A 19,486-nucleotide genomic window follows, 5' to 3' on the forward strand; every position below is an offset into this window, starting at 1 on the left:
CCTAATCACATGTGCCAGGTAATGAGGCATTCCCTTCCCATACAACTAACAAGTAGGATGTTGTCCAAGAGGGGAATCAATCGGAAGTGCCCACTCTATTCAACATTTCCCAGTGAAAGAGGAAAGTTGTACATAATCATAAAGCAAAGAAAATACAAAAGTTTAAAGAATATCCTACTATTACTAAAGGGGCCATTCAATCATAAGAGAGAAGAGAGAAGGAGGAAGAGGAAACTAGAAATAAGCAATGAGAAGAGGAGCGGAGATAAGAAGAGGACCATAAGAAAAAAGTAAAATAGGAGGGGAAGGAAAGAGGAGAGATGCAAAAAATATAGGAAGAGAAAATAAAGAAGGAATAAGAGGAAGTCCAAAAGCCGTAGCAAGAATAAATATGATAGAAGCATACAGAAGAAGAATAACACCAAAAATAGCTAGAAGAGTAAGCAAAAAAAGGTAATTATAAGATGAAGAAAGTAGGAAGAAGTAGGATAAGGAACTTATAAGAGAAAGATAGGAAGAGATGTAAGCCCAAGACATAGAGGTTGAGTAGTAGGATGATAAAAAGGAGGCATACATTATACCTATTGAAGAATGGACCAAATATGATTTTCCATCTTCTCTTACTAGTGGTCACATCGCATACAGTGATATGGGAATATGTTCTCCACAATATGACCTAGTCATGGATATCTCCAATATTACCTTCAAATACTTTAAGAAAAAAATATTATAGGATAGGAGAAGGTAAATTCCAAATGACCATGTTCATTTTATTTCTAAAAACATAGAAGTAAATTATGCCCAATACTAGGAAGAATATGAGAAAGGCCATGGCAACAAATGCAACTTTTGCAGAAGATTTAAAAGTAAACACTAATTTCTTGATGAAATAAAATGAGCAACATGCAAAGGATTTGACTTCTATAAGGAAACAAATTAATCCTCTCCTTACAAAGAATCTAATGTTTTCTTCATCTAGTTATAATAGAAAGGAGATTCAAGTATCAATATTTGAAGAAATTTAGTCATTGGAAGAGACAACGTGGCAACTTTACAAGAAAATGATCACCCGTCATAACGTGGTAGTTTCCTTGTGTACAATGAAAAAGTGAGCTTGGGAGAATGTAAAGGTTTTAAACTCATTTTATGAAAATATTGATGCAATCCAAAATGGGGCACTAAGTATATAGATGAACCATCAAATCTGGTAAGAAACGAAAGCCAAGATGCTGAGTTGGAAAGAGTCAAGGTCAGGATCCTTATACAGGGTAGTAAATAGCTCAGTACTTATGTGGCCAACACCATGATTCCCTACTCACTATTGTATCATGGGTTGGAATCCTTGGTAAGAGTGCACAATACACCTTCCATTCGATCATTTGCAGAAACAAAGGGCATAAATTTGTCAAGAAAGAAGATGAAGAAGTTTTTAGCAACTTGAGAAAGGTGAAAACTAAGGAAGATTTAGAAATTACAAGAGATAAAATTATACAACTTTTAGATGGGCTTGCCAAGTTGAATATGAATCTCCAAAAATATGTATCTAAATGAAATGGAGGATAGATTTATATATAATCCTAATCTTCCATCAAATGTTGAAGACATTCAACATAGTAAAAGGATTAGTACCAATGTGTCACATCAGAACTACAAGTGAAAGTTTTCAAGCTACAACTTCATCAAGCTCAACCATGATGTATTAGTTTTGTCTTATTAGGAAAGTTAGCCACATTTTTGTCTTATGTAGTTCTGTATTTTTAAAATAATAAGGAATGTAATGTAAAGTATATGTCCAAGAGTCACATGGGGAATGTGAAGGGTTATTAGATAAAACAAAGAAAGAAAAAAGCTCAAGAGTCCCGGGGGAGGTGAAAGGTCATAATAGGAGGTTAAGGGTCACCTCATTTGCTATAAATAAATACACATAACTCAAACAAGGGGCATGGAAATTAGGATTGGTAGCCTTCAATTCTCTAGCTTAGAATAGGAGTGAATATCATTCTTCGGAGAAGCAAGTGTAAAATTCATGTTCCACTATTGGAGCTAATGCCATATCGTCATATTGTGTACTTGGAAATTTAAATTAATAATCAAAATCTCTCAGATCTAGCACACTTTAATGCATTTATTGTGGATATTGTAAGATTGTTCTTTAATGTTTACACTATATATTGTTTCATACATTCTAAGGTAAATAAATAATTTCATTAGCTTTAGTACATATTGTATTGAATGTGTGTTGTATTTTCTTTCATGATTGTTATATCTTGTGAACTATTTCACAAGCTAACTAATGATTCCTTCGTATATGTATGTGTCTCTTTTAGGATAGTATTGTTACTTTTCTTCTAGAGGCTCACACTCTTTCCTCCTTATGTGAAAGCACCTTTTATGCATTACGATTGATATTCCAAAAATTTTACTCACTTGTTTTCCTCAATGTTATGTGCTTCTCCTGTTATGACTTTTTTTTGCAGTGAAGGCACATCTATAAGATCACATATACGATAGTCGACCATATTTCCTAGATGAATCTCCTACTCCAAATGGTGTGAGGCATAATTGGGAATTCATATTAGGGATACCCCCTTCTCTATTGTTACGATCCAACACCATCAACAAAAGGAAGAGAATTGAAGTTCCAACACGATCATATGAGTATAAATGTAAATCAAAGAGCAACAAATTGAAGATATCAAAGTGTGCAACAGTGAGTTGGAGATAAAGACTTCAAGAATTGGGCCATTATGGTGACACGGAACCTAGTGATGTCCACTAATTGCAATGAAGTATGCCAATACTGATATGAGTGTGTTAATGAAAAGAGATTCCTTTTTTATAAAAACACTTTTTGGGGCAAGAAATTCTTTCCAAGGGATGTATCACCTAAGGGTTTGGAAAGAAAGGAAAGGGATGACTAAACTTGGAAGTTGATTGACAACATGAAAGAGAGATTGGATCACCCAAGGGATTGAGAAGAATAGAAGGGGATGTAAAAAATAAAAAAACAAATTTGGTTTTAAAAAAGTCATGGGCGTGACTAATTGGGATCAGTGCTACATTGGGTGTGTCCAGAGCAACAATGAGCTCAAATTGTTTAGTAAATAAGCATTGAGTGTAGTGGAAAACATGTATAGACATTTGAGATAGACAACACTCCACAAGGAAAGTTATCAAGATGTAAAAAGGCATACAAATAAGTACTATAAATCAGAAATATCCACTAAGAGAATGGCTAGTGTAATGGGGTGTTATACCCATTAAAGTTGTTGCAAATATGAAATTTAAATTAAATAAAAACAATTGAAAGGAAGCTATAATTATAAATCTTGTTATTAAAATTTTGTGCTTATGAACATAACACTAGGTATGATGATCCTCTAAGGGGGTGTGTTTTGTGGGAACCCTTTTTCTAATCCCTCTTGTAAGAATTTCTATGAATTACATTCATGTAAATTAATGTGGAAATATAACACATTGGATGGATAAGGAAAGGAGACAGGTTCAGAGCTTAAGTGGGGAAGTTGTTGGATGTCTTCTTGGGAAAAGACTTCACATAAAGATCTAACTAAGAAGACATTAGCTTCTTATAGAAGTAAAAGGAATAACTCAGTACATGTATGGCAGAGGTATTGGACTCTTGTGCACAAAGATGAAGGTAGCCCTATTCTTGATAACTGTGTTGGTGTGGTTAATGCACAAGGAGAAATTCAAATTGAAATAAGGAAAAAGGAATAACATATTCGTCAAAGGGGCATTCACATGAAAATGGATCCAAGGAGGAGAGATAGAGAACCAAGTATCAGGGCATTTAGATAGAGAGAGAAGGGGAAGTAATTTGAGAAGAATGTCTAGTTGTTGTGGAGAAGGGGTCATACTAGCTAGACAATTATTTCCAAGGTTGTAGGTTGAGTCATTGTTATATGCTTTGACTATTGTGTGTTTTGTTGATTGGATGAAGGATATTCCCACTCAAGCTCTAAATCTGGATAATGGGTGGCTATATACAAGAAATATTGTAGCCCAGACTAGCCTATGGTTTGGAGGAGAGTCAAGGTCCCTCCTTTAGTTCCCAACATCTATGTATAAATAAGATAATTTTACATGCTTGTAAATACTTGTAGCTTGAATGATCAATTATTACTCATATGCATCCAAACATGATTTATTAATAGATGCAATATTTCCTATATAGCTTTGTATGGTTACTTGAGGTATACCGAGACTGTTGCTTAAATGGTGTTGTTTTACATGCCTATGATGAGATGTTCATGTGTTCAATCTTATGAAATGAGGGATTTGAATATCCATGGACTACTCATATTTGTGTAGGGAATTTCAAAGTTTGGATGGAAGTTCTAAATATATATAGGTATATGAAAATGATGAGGAATTCCTAATTCCTATGTATTTTTAATGTGTATTCATATTCATGTATATTAGGTGACAAAATTATGCCCCTATGTCTATTGATAAGTTGAGGCATGTTAAGTACCATGGTGTGAGAGATATATGGGATCTTTGTTTAGCTGATTAATCAATCATAATGAAATGAATTTGTTTAAAAATCATTAGGCTATTGAGTCATTTAGAGAATTTTTCCTTTATGCATGAATATATCAACAAGGATACTTGAAATTATTTAAGGTCAAGAGGGATATGATTATTATATATATGTATATGGAAACTGGCTAAGCAGTGTTTAAGCTTAGTATCAATGGTATATATATATATATCTATATATATATATATATATCTATATATATATATATATATATATATATATATATATATATATATATATATATATATATATATATATATATATATATATACACAAAGATACATATATACATTAGGAGGGATCAATACCCCGAAGAATGGACCTAAGAGAGAGAATGATGTTTATTAATATACTGGAGAATATCAATCTTCTCGTAGCAAAGCAGAGTTGGCCCCTCATTGTGTGTGTTAAAATTTGGGGTAGGGTGAGAAACATCATCTAGATGTCATGTTGGTACCTTGAGATATAGGCCTTGGTGGTGGCACGTAGTGTGCACATTACAAAGGGGAGAGGAGTGATGAATGTTGGGTGTGGAGCCTAATTATCTTCTTTTTTCAGAGGTATTGCCACATTGGACCCTAGTTTGATGCCGCCCATAAAATGCCTACCTCCAGGGGTCAAGCGGGGGACTTGGGGAAGCACCCCCGAAGCTAAAAATATATGTAAAATTGCATTGTAAATTGTTGTAATTTCATAGTCAATCTAGGCCATTCATTAGGTAGAGATATGATGGTAGAAGTTATGTTTAATTTAGGTATTTTTTTTCCCTTGAAGGGAACCCATCGCTATATATGAGGGAATTGTATTCCATCTATGTAGATCTATATTCTTAGTGAGAAAGAGAGAGGATATTGTGTGAGAGAAGAGGGAATTACAGCAGATTTGTTGTAGGTTGTATCTCTTCAGTTTGTTGGATAATATAAAAGGAAGGACTGGCTATTTCTCTGTGGATGTAGCCCAAATTGGGTGAACCATGTATATTTGTGTCTCTCTTTTTTTATGTGTTTTCTGAGTTTATATTTCTACAATCTATTTTATGTATTCTATTTCTCTGTAATATATAATTTTCTAACAACTCGTATTAGAGCAGAAGGTCTATTTGGATGATAAACTCGAAAGAGAGAAGGGTTCCTGGTTTAAGTGGGAGCAATGGTGGAAGATGGTAGGTTTAGGGTCGAAAAATTTAACAACCAAAAGTACCATTTGTGGAAGGTGCATACGGAAGATTATTTTTATTAGAAAGATCGGTACCTACAATTGAGTGGAAAGACAAAGAAGCCAACAAGTATGATAGATACAGAATAGGATATTCTTGACAGAAAGGCAGTTGGAAGAATATGGCCATGCCTAGCAACGTCGGTAGTGTTTAATATTTCAAAGGAAATGATAATAGAGGGTTTAATGTCAGTATTGGCCAAACTATATGAAAAACCATCAGCCTCAAATAAGGTATTTCTTATGAAGCATTTATTTAATATAAAGATGTCAAAAGGTGGATCTGTTGTTGATCATTTAAATGAATTTAATACAGTTACCTGTCAATTAAGTTCTGTAGGGGTAACTTTTGATGATGAAGTTATGGCTCTGTTATTTCTGTGCTCATTTCCAAAAATTTGGAATGGTTTAGTTAGGGCCATTAGTAACTCTGTCTCTAGATCTAGTACTTTAAAGTTTGATGATGTTGTTGGTGCAATCCTTAGCGAGGAAATGAGACAGAAAAGCTTCGGTGAGACATCAGGTAATGCTTTGACTACAAAGACTAGGGGAATAAAAATGGAAAGAGGAAAGAGCACATGATATCACAGTAATTCAAGGGAAGGAATATCCAAGTCTATATCGGGGATAGTGTGTTGGAAATGTGGGAAGAAATGACACATGAAGAAAGCCTGCAAGTTTCAAAAGGGAAAAGAAGGAGACGCATAGCAAGAAAACAATCATGAAGGGAATGTGACAGGTGATGTGTTGCAAGATGCTTTGATTCTCTCATTAGAAAATATTATTTATTCTTGGGTGGTAGATTTAGGGGGCCTCATTCCATGCCACACTTGATAGGAAACATTTTCATGATTATGTTCAAGGAAATTTTTGAGATTTAATTGGGTGATGATAAACCCTGTAAAATCATTGGAATGGGTAAAGTTTTCATAAAACAATTGAATGGAAATCAATGGCTATTAAAAGAGGTAAGGAATGTTCCAAATTTGAAGAAAAATCTTATTTCAATAGGGCAGTTGGGAGGTGAAGGTTTGTGACTACATTTCCAGATAAAACTTAGAAGGTCACTAAAGGAGACTTGGTAATAGAAAAAGGAGAAAAGGTTGGTACGTTGTATTTATGCAATGCTATTTCTAATCATGTTAATGCTTTAACCTCTACAATAGAAAATGTGACATTGTGGCATCATAAGCTTGGACACATGAGCGAGAAGGGGATGCTGATTCTTCACTCAATAAATTTGATGCCAAGTTTGAAGCATGTTGATTTATAATTTTGTGAAAATTGTGTTTATGAAAAATAAAAGAGACTCAGATTCCTCAGAGTTGGGAAAGAAAAGAAGAGTGAAAAATTAGAGCTTGTGCATACAGATGTATGGAGACCTGCTCAAGTATCATCTCTTGGTGGCTCTCATTATTATGTTACTTTTATTGATGATGCAACCAAAAAAACCTGGATTTATTTTATTCAAAATAAATTTGATGTATTTTATACTTTCAAGAATTGGAAATCTTTGGGTTGAAAGAGAAACATGAAAAAGGTTGAAGTGTCTCAAATCAGATAATGGAGGTGAATATTGGAGCAAATAGCTTGATAATTACTATCCAAAGAATGGAATTCATAAAGAGAAGACAATTCCAAGAACACCACAAGAAAATGGTGTGTTAGAAAGGATGAACAGGACAATCATGGACCGTGCAAGGTGCATGAGATTGAATGCATGATTGCCTTTACAATTTTGGGTAGATGTTATAGATACTATTGTTTATCCAATAAACAGAGGACCTTCAATTTCCTTGGATGGTGGTATTCCAAAGGAGGCATGGAAAGGTAAAAAGGTAAAATACTCATTTTTAAGGACATTTGGTTGTGAAGCCTTTGTCCACATCAATAAAGAAAATAAAAGAAAGCTTGAGGAAAAATCAAAGAAATTCACCTTTATTGGATACGGTGTTAATGATTTTGGTTATCTCTTTTATGATTATGAAAAAAACAAAATCGTGAAGAGCAGAGATGTCATATTCAATGAGAAGGTTTTGTATAAGGATCAAATGTAGGAAAAGAAACAATAAAAAGGAAATAAAGAATACACCATGCTTGATGAGGTCACAAAAAAAGTGAAGGTGCCTAAAAATCATAATGATCAATAGTGAGGACAACAAAAATAACAACCACAACAACAAAAAGCACCTCAAACACATGAAAGTGGTGTTAGAATATCTAGCGAGATAAGTAGACCCCTTAAACGATACTCTCCTTCATTATATTATGTATTGTTGACTGATTCTGGTGATCTAGAATGTTATGAAGAAGCAGTGTAGGGAGAAACCAAGAAGAAGTGGGATCAAGCCATGAAAGAAGGGATGGACTCCTTAGCACATAACCAGACTTGGGACTTAGTCATGTTGCCTGCATGAAAAACAACATTTTAGAATAAATGGGTTTACAGGTTGAAGTAAGAAGATGGAGGTAGAAAAAGGTATAAAGGTAGACTTGTGGTGAAGGGGTTTGCACAGAAAAAGGGTATAGACTTTGATGAGATATTTTCTCCTATTGTTAAAATGACTTCAATCAGAACTATTTTAATTCTAGTAGTAGCTGAATATTTGCAACTTGAGCAGTTAGATGTAAAAATAACCTTTCTCTATGGGGATTTCGAGGAAGAGATATATATATGCAACAACCATAAGGATATGAGGTAAAAGGGAAGGAGAAACTAGTGTTCATGTTGAAGAAGAGCTTTTATGGCTTAAAATAAGCTCCAAGGTAGTGGTATCTAAAATTTGAGAGGTTTATGTCTGAACAAGCTTTTACTAGATGTCACTCTGATCATTGTGTTTATCTCAAAAGAAGAAATGATGGAAACTATATTATATTCTTATTGTATGTATATGACATGCCTGTTGCATGTTCTAACATGTAGGAAATAAATTTGATGAAGACAATTTTGGCAAACTCATTTGCAATGAAGGATTTGAGTGCTGCAAAAAAAATCCTTGGTATGAGAATAACTAGAGACAGGAAGAATCACAAATTAACATTGTCTCAAAGTGAGTACATAGAAAAGGTGTTGAAAAGATTTAATATGTATAATGCAAAACGAGTTAGTATACCTTTGGTTAGCCATTTCAAACCAAGGAGGTGTGTCCAAAGACTCAATAAGAAATGGTGGTAATGTCTTAAGTTCCATATGCATCAGCAGTTCTCTGATATTGCACATGCAGTGGGAGTTGTAAATAGGTACTGGTGAGCTCCAGTATTGTAGCAATAATGCTACAACTCCTGGGGCTTCCTGTCTCTTAATTTTATCAACCTGGTAGTTCGTACAAACTTGGAAGTGACGGTGCTGTATGCACAAGTACTAGCTCTTGTCGCAGCTGTCACTTGGTCAGCTGGCACAAGTCCGCTAGGGCTCAAGCCAACTTCTATAGGCTCACAGAAGAAGCTTTATCAATGATGGATGAAAGCTAGCTCAAAGAAGACTAATCTACTTGGCAAAAATGAACTGAAAGCAAATCAAAACATGAAACCCTAGGAAACCCTAATTTAACTAGTCTAACCTCTATGATGCAAAGAATGTGAAGGAAACTTATACCAATGGTGCCATTACTTCTAATAAGTGAAAATGCATGAATCTAATCTACTTGTAGCATAAAAGACATGTTTTTGTATTTTTCCTTTAAGTGGATGGAGTGATTGTGATTTTGTGCTTATTAGGGTTTGGTTGTGCAGATGTGATGCGGAAGGAAGGGAAACTTGGGAAAGGTTGGGGAGGCTAGGAGAGGTCCCCAGAGATCCTTAGCATCAGTCCACAGAGGTTCCTCACGTTCAGAAGCTCAGCAACCGAGTGAGTGGCCTCCTACAGGATGTCTGCAGGGGATTCTACAGGAACCGCAGAGGTTTCTACAGGAAGTCTACAAATTTCTACAGGATGACCTACCGTGGATGTTTGAAGTGATGGAGGAGTGATGGAATGGTAGGGGAAAATGTGTAAGGTAGGAATAAGGCTGGTGATGGCTCAGGGGTGGAGAGGTAGGTTGGAGAACGAGTGTGTGAAGTGGGTTGATGGACGAAAGTTTATAACAACGAAATGTCTAAAGGATGGAGTTACGTGAGGAGTGGAGGAGTCTAGGAGATAACAGAGCGTAACAGAGGTCAAGAATATGGTTGTATGCGTGATCAAGACGAAGAAGGAGGTAATAGAATGAGGAAAAGCAGTGTAAATGAAAAAAATGCTTATGACTGTCACCAAGATGAAAACTCATTAACCTAATCTACCTGAACTCAATGAACAGCAAGATAAAGCGTATCAAGGAATGTGCATGAAGCAGGGATGAAGGTGTATGGTGCAAGAGTGAAGTGCATGGAAGGAATGATCATAAACGAGACTATGTTGCAGCATGTATAACGTGAATAACTGCGTATTTTTGTGGCTGGTATAGGCGGCACTCCAATCTCCAAACAGAGATGGCAGTGGAGACTTTCTCAACCTTTTTTTGCTGGAGATCCAATGTATTATCAACCTGCTAATCTAACTAAACAACCGAAATCAATTCAAACATAAACTAGTCCTATCTATGCTCATGAAAACGACTAAATTACCAAACTGTGAATTCGAATTGCATGTGGAAATAAACAAACTCAAGGTGCTGGAACGAAATGAAAACACATTACAACACTGAGGAGATCTATTGCTCTCAGGTTGGGCCCTAACCTGAGAGCTATAGCTCCTTGAGAAAACTTAGAACTAGCTCAAAATCTGCCTTCTTTATTCATAATCTGATATCATGCCAAATTGGCTTACAAAAAGGAACAAAGACCGAGCTGTGCTCAAAAATTACAATAGTAATGCGAGAGTTTCAACAACCTATCAAAGGCTACGGCCTCCATACTTATACAAAAACGATCATCCAACAAGTGTCCTTGATTTTAGGAGCTCGGCTGTCCAACTGAAGTTTAACTTGTTGATCCTGTAGGACAATCATAATTGCTATTCCTGTAGAACAGTTATAACTGTTGTTCCTGTAGAACAGCTGGCTGCTTCTAAGCTCGGTGGGGAGATGGATTGGAGCTCGGAGTTCTTGGTGGGAAACACGAGGAGGGTCCCAAGACTGTGGACATCCTCTCCTAAAAACCAGCAGTGCCACCTCCTTGTCTCCTTGTCTCCTTTTCACGTGGTCTTTTCTCCCTTTTAATGCAAAAAACCTGAAATCATAATGCATTAGTCACGTAGATAAAGTGTCTACCCTTCTTCCTACAAACAACACGAATAAACTAAGAAATGCATGCATAAGCAGTAAAAAGTTAATGGGTTGAGCAAAACAAGTAGGCCAAATGAGCCCAAATTATACCAAAAATTGGGGCTCATCATCACCCCCCAGCTAAACTATTTGCTCATCCTTGAGCAACTTAGTCCAAGTCCTCATCTTTCATTGCTTTCACTGCTTCTCTTTCATCCCAAGGTTCTGTGGTAGGGTCCTCTCTGTAGATGTGAAACCCTGCTTTTCTGTTTACCTCTTCCCATTGTTGACTGTCATCTTCCTTTGTACTTCCTTCAGTCAATCCTAGCAATAGTGGTGGGCTGAGTTTAAGGCCAATCCAGCTGGCCTGGAGGCTTTTTATGGACTTCTTGTAAAGGTCAACCCTTGCCAAAGCTTCTCTCATCCGGATGGGGGTATGGTACTCCCGGATTTTCAAGCTGTGGGCCATGGTATTCCATCTGCGTGCACAAGCCTGGGCAGCACTTTCTCCCAACAACCTTTCCATGTCTTCAAAGTGAGCTATGGCCTGGGCTTGTTGGTCCATAAACTTCAAGGAAGCTGTGGGATCCGTAGCCAACTATTGGTGGGTTGAGATGAGTTCCACCGGGTCCTCTAGTTCCGGCCTAATGAATAGTGGTTCGATCACTTCTCGGTTCATGACCGATTTTGCTTCAGCTGCTCTTTGATCTTCATGGTTTAACCATGAGGCAAGGGCCATCAATTGCATATCACCCAAGGCAATGTTGGGATCCCATGAGACTTCATTAGGAAAAGCCAAGTTGTGGAGGTAAAACTCTGCCAATTTGGCTTTGTCTTCTGCCGAACTAGTAGTGCATAATTCAGAAAATTGTTGTGGGTTTTCGATGTGTGCAATACCTCTTTGGGCCAAGGTGTTTATTTGGAACTAAAGCCATTGATCTTTTAAAAACAGTCCATAAGATTTTGCGGGCGTTCTGCACTGAATTGCTTCCATGGCCCAACTGGCCATGCAGGCCAATTGTGCTTCCTTTTGTTGCAGCTGTTCCTTTAAGGCTTGCACTTCAATTCTTGTCTGCTGTTCTGCCTCCTATAGAAGTGTCATTGGCTTTTCAAGACTGGTGGTCAGCTCCTTTTTGCCTTCTTGTTGATTTGTGATGTCCTTGGAGGAGGTTCCTGCCCCTGCCTTTAGTTCTTGTAGCCACAACCATAGCTTTTGATTTTCTTCCTGTAGAAGTGCCTGCTGGCAACTAGCCACATGTTTAACCATGGTGAATTCGCTCCTGACCTCCCTGAGTTGATCCTGTAGAGGGTCTATGTCTGCCACACCCTTTGATTTGGCGATCTGCATCCATGTGTGGGAACGGACTCTTTCTTTCTCTAGTTCAAAAAATAGAGGCACGGTGAATTTCTGCGGTACGATTTTGCCCGCCTCTAAAAAGGTGTAATATGAATTCAGATTGGGCGAAGGGCTAGGTTCTGGTATGTGTTCTCTTGCTATCTCTTCAGGCAGTTCTGCCTCACCCTCCCTTGGTGATGAGGGTCCTTCTCCTTCCCTCTTTTCTGTTTCTTGTAGCCGGGCCAGAGTATCCTGTAGAACGTTTTCGGCTTCCTGTAGCTGAGATTTTTCTAACTTTTCCTGCCATGTATTTTTCTTTGGACTACCTTTCTCGTAGGTGACTGTGACCTTGGAGGGTGACTTTTCTTTGGGAGAAGTAGGTGTATCTTCGATGACGATCGGGCTGCTGGATTGGGCCTGTGGCTTGCCCGTCTTTATCCTAACACTTCTCCGAGCCTTAAAGTACAGAGGAGTCTCCCTCTTCCTTTTGTCTTTTGGCTTATGTGGCGTATTGAGGCCAGCTAATACAGCTGCTGCCTCCCGTGCTAGAATATCCACCTCCTTTTCTTTGGTTTTTACCTTTTTGGGGCTTCCTGTAGAAGCCTGTTTTTGCAATTTCGGGCTTCTTGTAGAAGCCTTTTCCTTCAGCACTTTTGGGCTTCCTGTAGAAGACCCTTTCTTGACCGGTTTTGGGCTTCCTGTAGGAGCCTTTTCCTTTAGCAGCTTTGGGCTTCCTGTAGGAGCCTTTTCTTGAGTCTTTGGGCTTCCTGTAGAAGCCTGTGTCTTTGTTTCCGGACTTCCTGTAGAAGTCTGTTCCTTAGAGACTGCTTCCTGTAGGACTGCGTTCCTGTAGAAACTGTTCCTGTAGGAGCAGTGTGCAAACTTCGGGGAGGACTGTAGTTGGCCAGCGGTCGAGAGGTGCTTCACCGGTGTTCTGGTAGCCAAAAGCTCGGCGTATCAACGTTTAGAGGAAATCAGAAGAGCCACTCGAGTTTTGAAGTGGAGGTTGATGAATACATGCACATAATCTAGCCGATTAGATTTTGAATCGGCGCAGTTCGTGGCGCGGGGGGTGAGCTGTCCCCGCCGGACCGTTGGGCGACGTCACCCATCATTCACCTGCACATTCAGTCGCTGCCGCATTCATTCCCACAGATCTGCCGCCGCCCTTTTCGGTTAAACTCGTTTCTCGGCTGACGGGACTATCCTCACGTGCGTGCTGCGTATTTTCTTTGTCGTGGCTGCCACCCAAGCATCCGACTATACCATAACTGGCCGACGTGGCCAGTCAACTGGCCATACGGCCGCTCAACCATTCATTTCTACGCCATGCAAAACAAATCAAAGTAATACTCATGTGATTTGGTGGAAGGAAAGGTTGAGACACTTACCTGCGCGCGGCTGTACACGATTTTTCGGTTTTTGGATGATGGGGAGCGGATCTACCTGCTGCATGCGGCTTACACAATCCCGGAGGCTCATGGTTACAGGATTCTGGCGATGGAGTGGATGATCTGGTTGCCTGCGCCCGTGTTTTGTTTGCAGAGGGCGGTGTTGTGAATGGTATCCACTCATGCAGGTTTGATTGTTACAGGATTCCCGCGGGGTGCCTTGTAACAGTCTCGCCTCCTTGGGTGCATGCTGCACGACGATGGATGGAATCTTCTAATCACGCTCCCGGAGCTTCTGATGCTCGACATGGATGTGGTATGAGCTCTCGGTGCTTTCTTTTCTTTGAAAAATGGCTTTACCACGAGAATTCATTGATCTGGTTTGTTGGTGCAGGGATCTTGGTTGCATGGCGACGAGGGTGGTGGAGCAAGGTTACAACAATGTTCAGGGGTGCCAATCAGTGGCATGCATGCATCCAACCCATTCCTCAGCCGCTAGATCTCTGTTTGAAACAAATTTTTGGCCGTCCCAGACTTCTACAGGAAGTTTCCTATAGACACAGAGCTTCCTGCAGAAAGTTCGGCCTTCCTGTAGAAAGTCTGATCTTTCCTGTAGAAAATCCGCACCTTCCTGTAGAAAGACTGCGCCTTCCTGTAGAAAGACTGCGCCTTCCTGTAGAAAGACAGCAGCTTCCTGTAGAAGATTCAAACCATGATAAAATTTCACATACCTTGAAAAACATGGGTGCTCTTGGAGGAGGTACTGATGAGGTTCCTTGATAGCATGATAAGGACCCTTGGCTGTGATTGAAGAGGCTTCTTCTCCTCCATAGAACATCTGCAACTTGCATGCAGTTTTCATATTGTGCTTATTATTTTTCTCTCTTTTTCTTTTTTTCTTTTTTTGAAAAGATAACAGGGGCGCCCCCAAAGAGGTTTTCACCCTTGCTACCTGCCCTGAGCACCTCAGAGAGGTTTTCACTCAAGGATCTTTTTCAACCTTTTCTCTTCTTTTTTTTTGAAAAAGCAATAGGAGCGCCTCAATGAGGTTTTCACCCCTACTACCTGCCTTGGGCGCCTCAGAGAGGTTTTCACCCAAGGATCTTTATTTTTTCTTTTCTTTTTTTTCTTTTTTTTCTTTCAGATCTTCTTTCAGGGTGTGCCAGAGGCAGAGGCAGAACCCTTCTCTATGACCAATACAGATTTCTCCATAGTTTTGATAAACTCTTGTCTTGAGATAGGTCTCCTGTAGATCTTCAATCGATGCCCATTGACAAGCATGGGAATGGCTTCCTCATCAATGGTTCGAATGAGGACAGATCCATTGTCATGGCATTGTTCCACTACATACGGTCCCAGCCATTTGGTTCTCAACTTCCCCTTGAAGTCTTTGAACCTGGAGTCATACAACAAGGCCCAATCTCCTGGCTGAAATTGCTTGTCATGGAGATGTTGGTCATGCCACACCTTCCTCTGAAGTTGAACCACTTCTGAGTGAAGGAGGGCCTGCATGCGGTGCTCGTCCAGGCCATTCAGTTGCAGTAACCTTTCTTGCTGTGCATGGCTGAGGTCTAGATCCAGCTGAGCTGCCATCCTCAAAGTGTTATACTCAAACTCAATGGACAGAAAAGCTTTCTTCCCATAGACCAGCTCGTATGGTGTGAAACCGGTGGTGGTCTTCCAAGTGGTGTTGTAGGCCCATGTGGCCTCAACCAGGCGATCTGCCCAATCTTTTCTGCTGCTGCTCACCACTTTGGTCAAGATCCCTTCTAATGCTCTGTTGGTGACTTCCACCTGCCCATTTGCTTGAGGATGATAGGGAGTGGAAGTCCTATGCTTGATCTTGTGATGAGCTAGGAGATCTTCAACCAGGTTGGAGGTGAACTGGCTCCCTTGATCGGTGACTAGCTCTCTTGGATAGCCAAACTTATAGAAGATGTTCTCTCTTAGGAACTCGGCCACCTTCTCTTCAGTTGCTGCTTTGATTGCTTTAGTCTCTGCCCACTTTGTCAAGTAGTCAGTACACACAATGATGTAGGATCTTTGCCTCGAAGAGGGATTGATTGGACCCACAAAGTCCATGCCCCACTTCTCAAATGGCTCAAGAGTCACTTGAGGTTGGAGAGGCATCTCATCCCTTTGGGTCGGTTTCCCCATTCTTTGGCATTGGTCACACTGACTGACATATCTTCTGACATCTTGATGAAGTGTGGGCCAATAGTAGCCTGCCTGCAGGATCTTGAAGGCAGTTCTCTTTGCTGCAAAATGCCCTCCACAAGGCCCATCATGACAAGTGAGGAGGATATCAAAGACTTCCTCCTCCCTTACACAACGCCTTAAGATCTGATCGGGGCCAAGCTTGAACAAATTGCCCCCGATCCAAGTAAATGAGGCACTTTTTCTGATGATTCTGCTCTTCTCTTTTGAAGAGAGGTGCGGAGGGAACTGAGCTGAAACAAGGTAGTTTGCTATATCAGCAAACCATGGAGAGAGTACTAAGATAGCAAACAGATGCTCATCAGGCATCTGGTCATCCACCATCCCACCTTCATCTGCAGACAAATCCAATCTAGACAAGAAGTCAGCAACAACATTTTCTCTACCTGGTTTATCAACAATGGTTAGATCAAACTGCTGCAATAAAAGTAACCATCTAATGATACGAGCATTCACATCTGGTTTATTCATCAAATATCTAATAGCAGCATGGTCAGTATGTACAAAGGTCTGGTAACCAGTAATATAATGTCGGAACTTGTTCAATGCATGGACCACAGCCAAGAATTCCTTCTCGGTTACAGTGTAATTCAGCTCAGCTTTGGACAAGTTTTTGCTAACAAAGTAAATGGCATATGGAAGTTTCTGCTCAACTTGTCCTCAAGCTGCACCTATGGCTTTGTTCGAGGCATCAGTGTGGATGTGGAAAGGTAGGGCCCAGTTTGGACCTCTCAGGATTGGGGCTGACACCAACTTGTCCTTCAACTCATTTAAAGCCCTCTGACAATCGTCAGTCCATTTAAACTCCACATCTTTTGCCAACAAACCAAACAATGGCGAGGCTAGCTTGCTGAAATCTTTAATGAATCTCCGGTAGTATCCTACTAATCCCAAGAAACTCCGAACATCCCTTACCTTTTGAGGAGGTGGAACCCTCTTGATGAGAGCAATTTTGTTAGGATCCACCTGCAATCCTTGGGAAGAAATGGTATGGCCTAGCACGGTCCCTTCAGTCATCAGGAATTCACATTTTTCGGGACTGAGGGACAGGTTCATCTCGGTGCATTTGGTTAGGACTTTCCCCAGGTTAGACAATGCTTCCTGGAAGTTGGCCCCATATGGAGTAAAGTCATCCATGTATATTTCCACTGCATCATGGACCAGCTCCGAGAAGATGCTCAAGACAGCTCTCTTAAAGGTAGCAGGAGCATTGCATAGCCCAAAGGGAAGGACTCGGTAGGCAAAGGTACCCCAAGGACAAGTGAAGGTGGTCTTATCTTGGTCTTCCGGGCTGATTTGGATTTGATTGTACCCGCTAAACCCATCCAGGAAAGAGAAGAACTTCTTTCCTGCCAGTCCATCCAACACTTGATCTATGAAAGGTAGAGGGAAATGGTCTTTCTTGGTAGCTTTGTTCAGCTCACGGTAATCCACACAGATTCTCCACTTCCCATTCTTCTTGGGAACCAACACTAGAGGGGACACCCATTCACTATCTGAGATGGGGTAGATGAATCCGGCATCCAACAGTTTTTGCAATTCTTCCTTGACAATGTCCTTAAGGGCTGGATTCATTCTCCTCTGAGGTTGCCTAACCGGTTTACAATCCTCCTTGATGTATATATGATGAGTACAGACCGAAGGATGGACTCCTTTCATCTCCTTATAGCTCCAAGCAAAAGCATCTAGGTGGTTGGCCAACAGACTACACAGCTCCTTTTCCTGGGAAGGAGATAAGGAGGAGCTGATTTTCAATGCTCTCTCAGGGCCGAACTCCACATTCTTGACTCTGGGAGTAACAGGGTTGGTTGTACAGAGATCCACTAAGGTGCTAGCTTGGGCATCCTCCACCAATTCCTCTAAGGGTAGTGCACTGGTAGGTGGGTTTTGGATCAAGTTCTCGATCAAGTCATCCTCGGTTGGGGGGTTTCTTCTAGTGGTATCTAGGGTACACAGAGGTGCTGAATACACCTCGTCTTCTTCTCCTTCCTCCAACCAGAGTGGTAAATCATGCTCTAAAGAGGGTTGGGCAGGAGGGTATAGGACTAGCTGCTTGGACATGGGACCATTTTTTATGGTCATGTTTCCTGCCCGACAACTTATGTAAGCATCTGCAGTAGCTAACCAAGGCCTTCCCAAAATGAGAGGATATCCAGTAAGCTTAGCCTTTGGTTGCAGAACCAGGAAATCTGCAGGGTATTCCCAAGAATCAATGGAGACCATGACATCCTCCACAATCCCTTCGGGAGTCACGGTGGAGCGATCTGCTAATTGCAGTACTGTCGAGGTCTTCCTCAAGGAACCCTGAAGATTGAGTTTAAGCATGGTATCCCTGGTCATCACATTGATGGCCGCCCCTAGATCAATCAAGGTGTGGGGGATAATGGTGCCATTGATGTGAACATCTACTACAGGACTTCCAGGATCTAGGTACTTTGGGCAGATGACTTGTCCTAGCATAAGGTCAGACAGTTGTCCTATGACATTGATAGTTGAAGCATCTTTCTTCCGTCTGCCTGGGTGTTTGAAACACTTCTCCTTAACCAGCTTGTTATATATTGGCACATCCTTGATGGCTTGGAGGAGTGGGATTTTTACACACAACTGCTTGAGCTCACCCAAAAGCTCATCTTCTTCTGGATTAGGTTGTGTGGTGGCTGTTAATCTCTCAGGAAAGGGTGGAATAGGCTTTGGTTCACTCTCCTGATGGTCTTCCTCATCCTCTCGGGGAGGACGCTGGCGATCTGGAAGAGTCTTTCCAGATCTAAGATTGATCTCCTGGATCTCCACAGCATAGGTAGGGCATGAGGTTTCCCCAGTGTATACCTGCTGGGCCTGTCTATTGTTGGGGTTCGGGTTCAGTTGAGCAGGCATTTGAGGTTGCCTTGGAGGAGCAGGAGGTAATGGTTGAGGTTGCACTGGTGGTGGAGGCAAAATGGCAGGAGGAGTGTTGTATTGGGGCCTCCACCCCGACTGAGGTGCATTCCATTGAGGCTGTGGCTGGGTATGTGAGTGATATGGATGAGAAGTAGGTTGAGTGGGGTACTGAGGTGGACAAGACCATGGAGGAGGCATGGACCATGAAGGATGAGCAGGGGGACCCCAGGAAGGCATAGGAGTTGACTGGTTGGGGTTGTAATAAGCTTGGGATGCCCCTTGCATCCCCTGCTGATAAGGTCTAGATCCTTGTGGCCTCCTTTGGTTGAGGTAATAAAGAGGCTCTGTGGGAGCTTCGGCCCCTTGGTACATGGCTTTAAACCCAGGTAAGGTTGGACACTGATTCGTGGGATGGTCCTCCTCACAAACGAAACACACTTCAACCGAATGCAATGGACATTCGTTCTTAGGGTGCCTCCTTGTGCACCTAGGACAGAAGATAGCCAAGGCTCTCTCAGCCTCTTCTTTCTTTTGCTGAATCCTGAATGTATCAAGCTGCATGGCAATGGTTTGTCTCACCTCACTCTTAAGATCTTCTAATTGGTTTGCAAGCTCATGTTTGGAGAAAGGGACACTAGTGGAGAGG

Source organism: Pinus tabuliformis, chromosome 7 (assembly GCF_031772625.1).
Source record: "Pinus tabuliformis cultivar Carrire ecotype Pingquan chromosome 7, CPIR1, whole genome shotgun sequence".
Classification (NCBI taxonomy): domain Eukaryota; kingdom Viridiplantae; phylum Streptophyta; class Pinopsida; order Pinales; family Pinaceae; genus Pinus; species Pinus tabuliformis.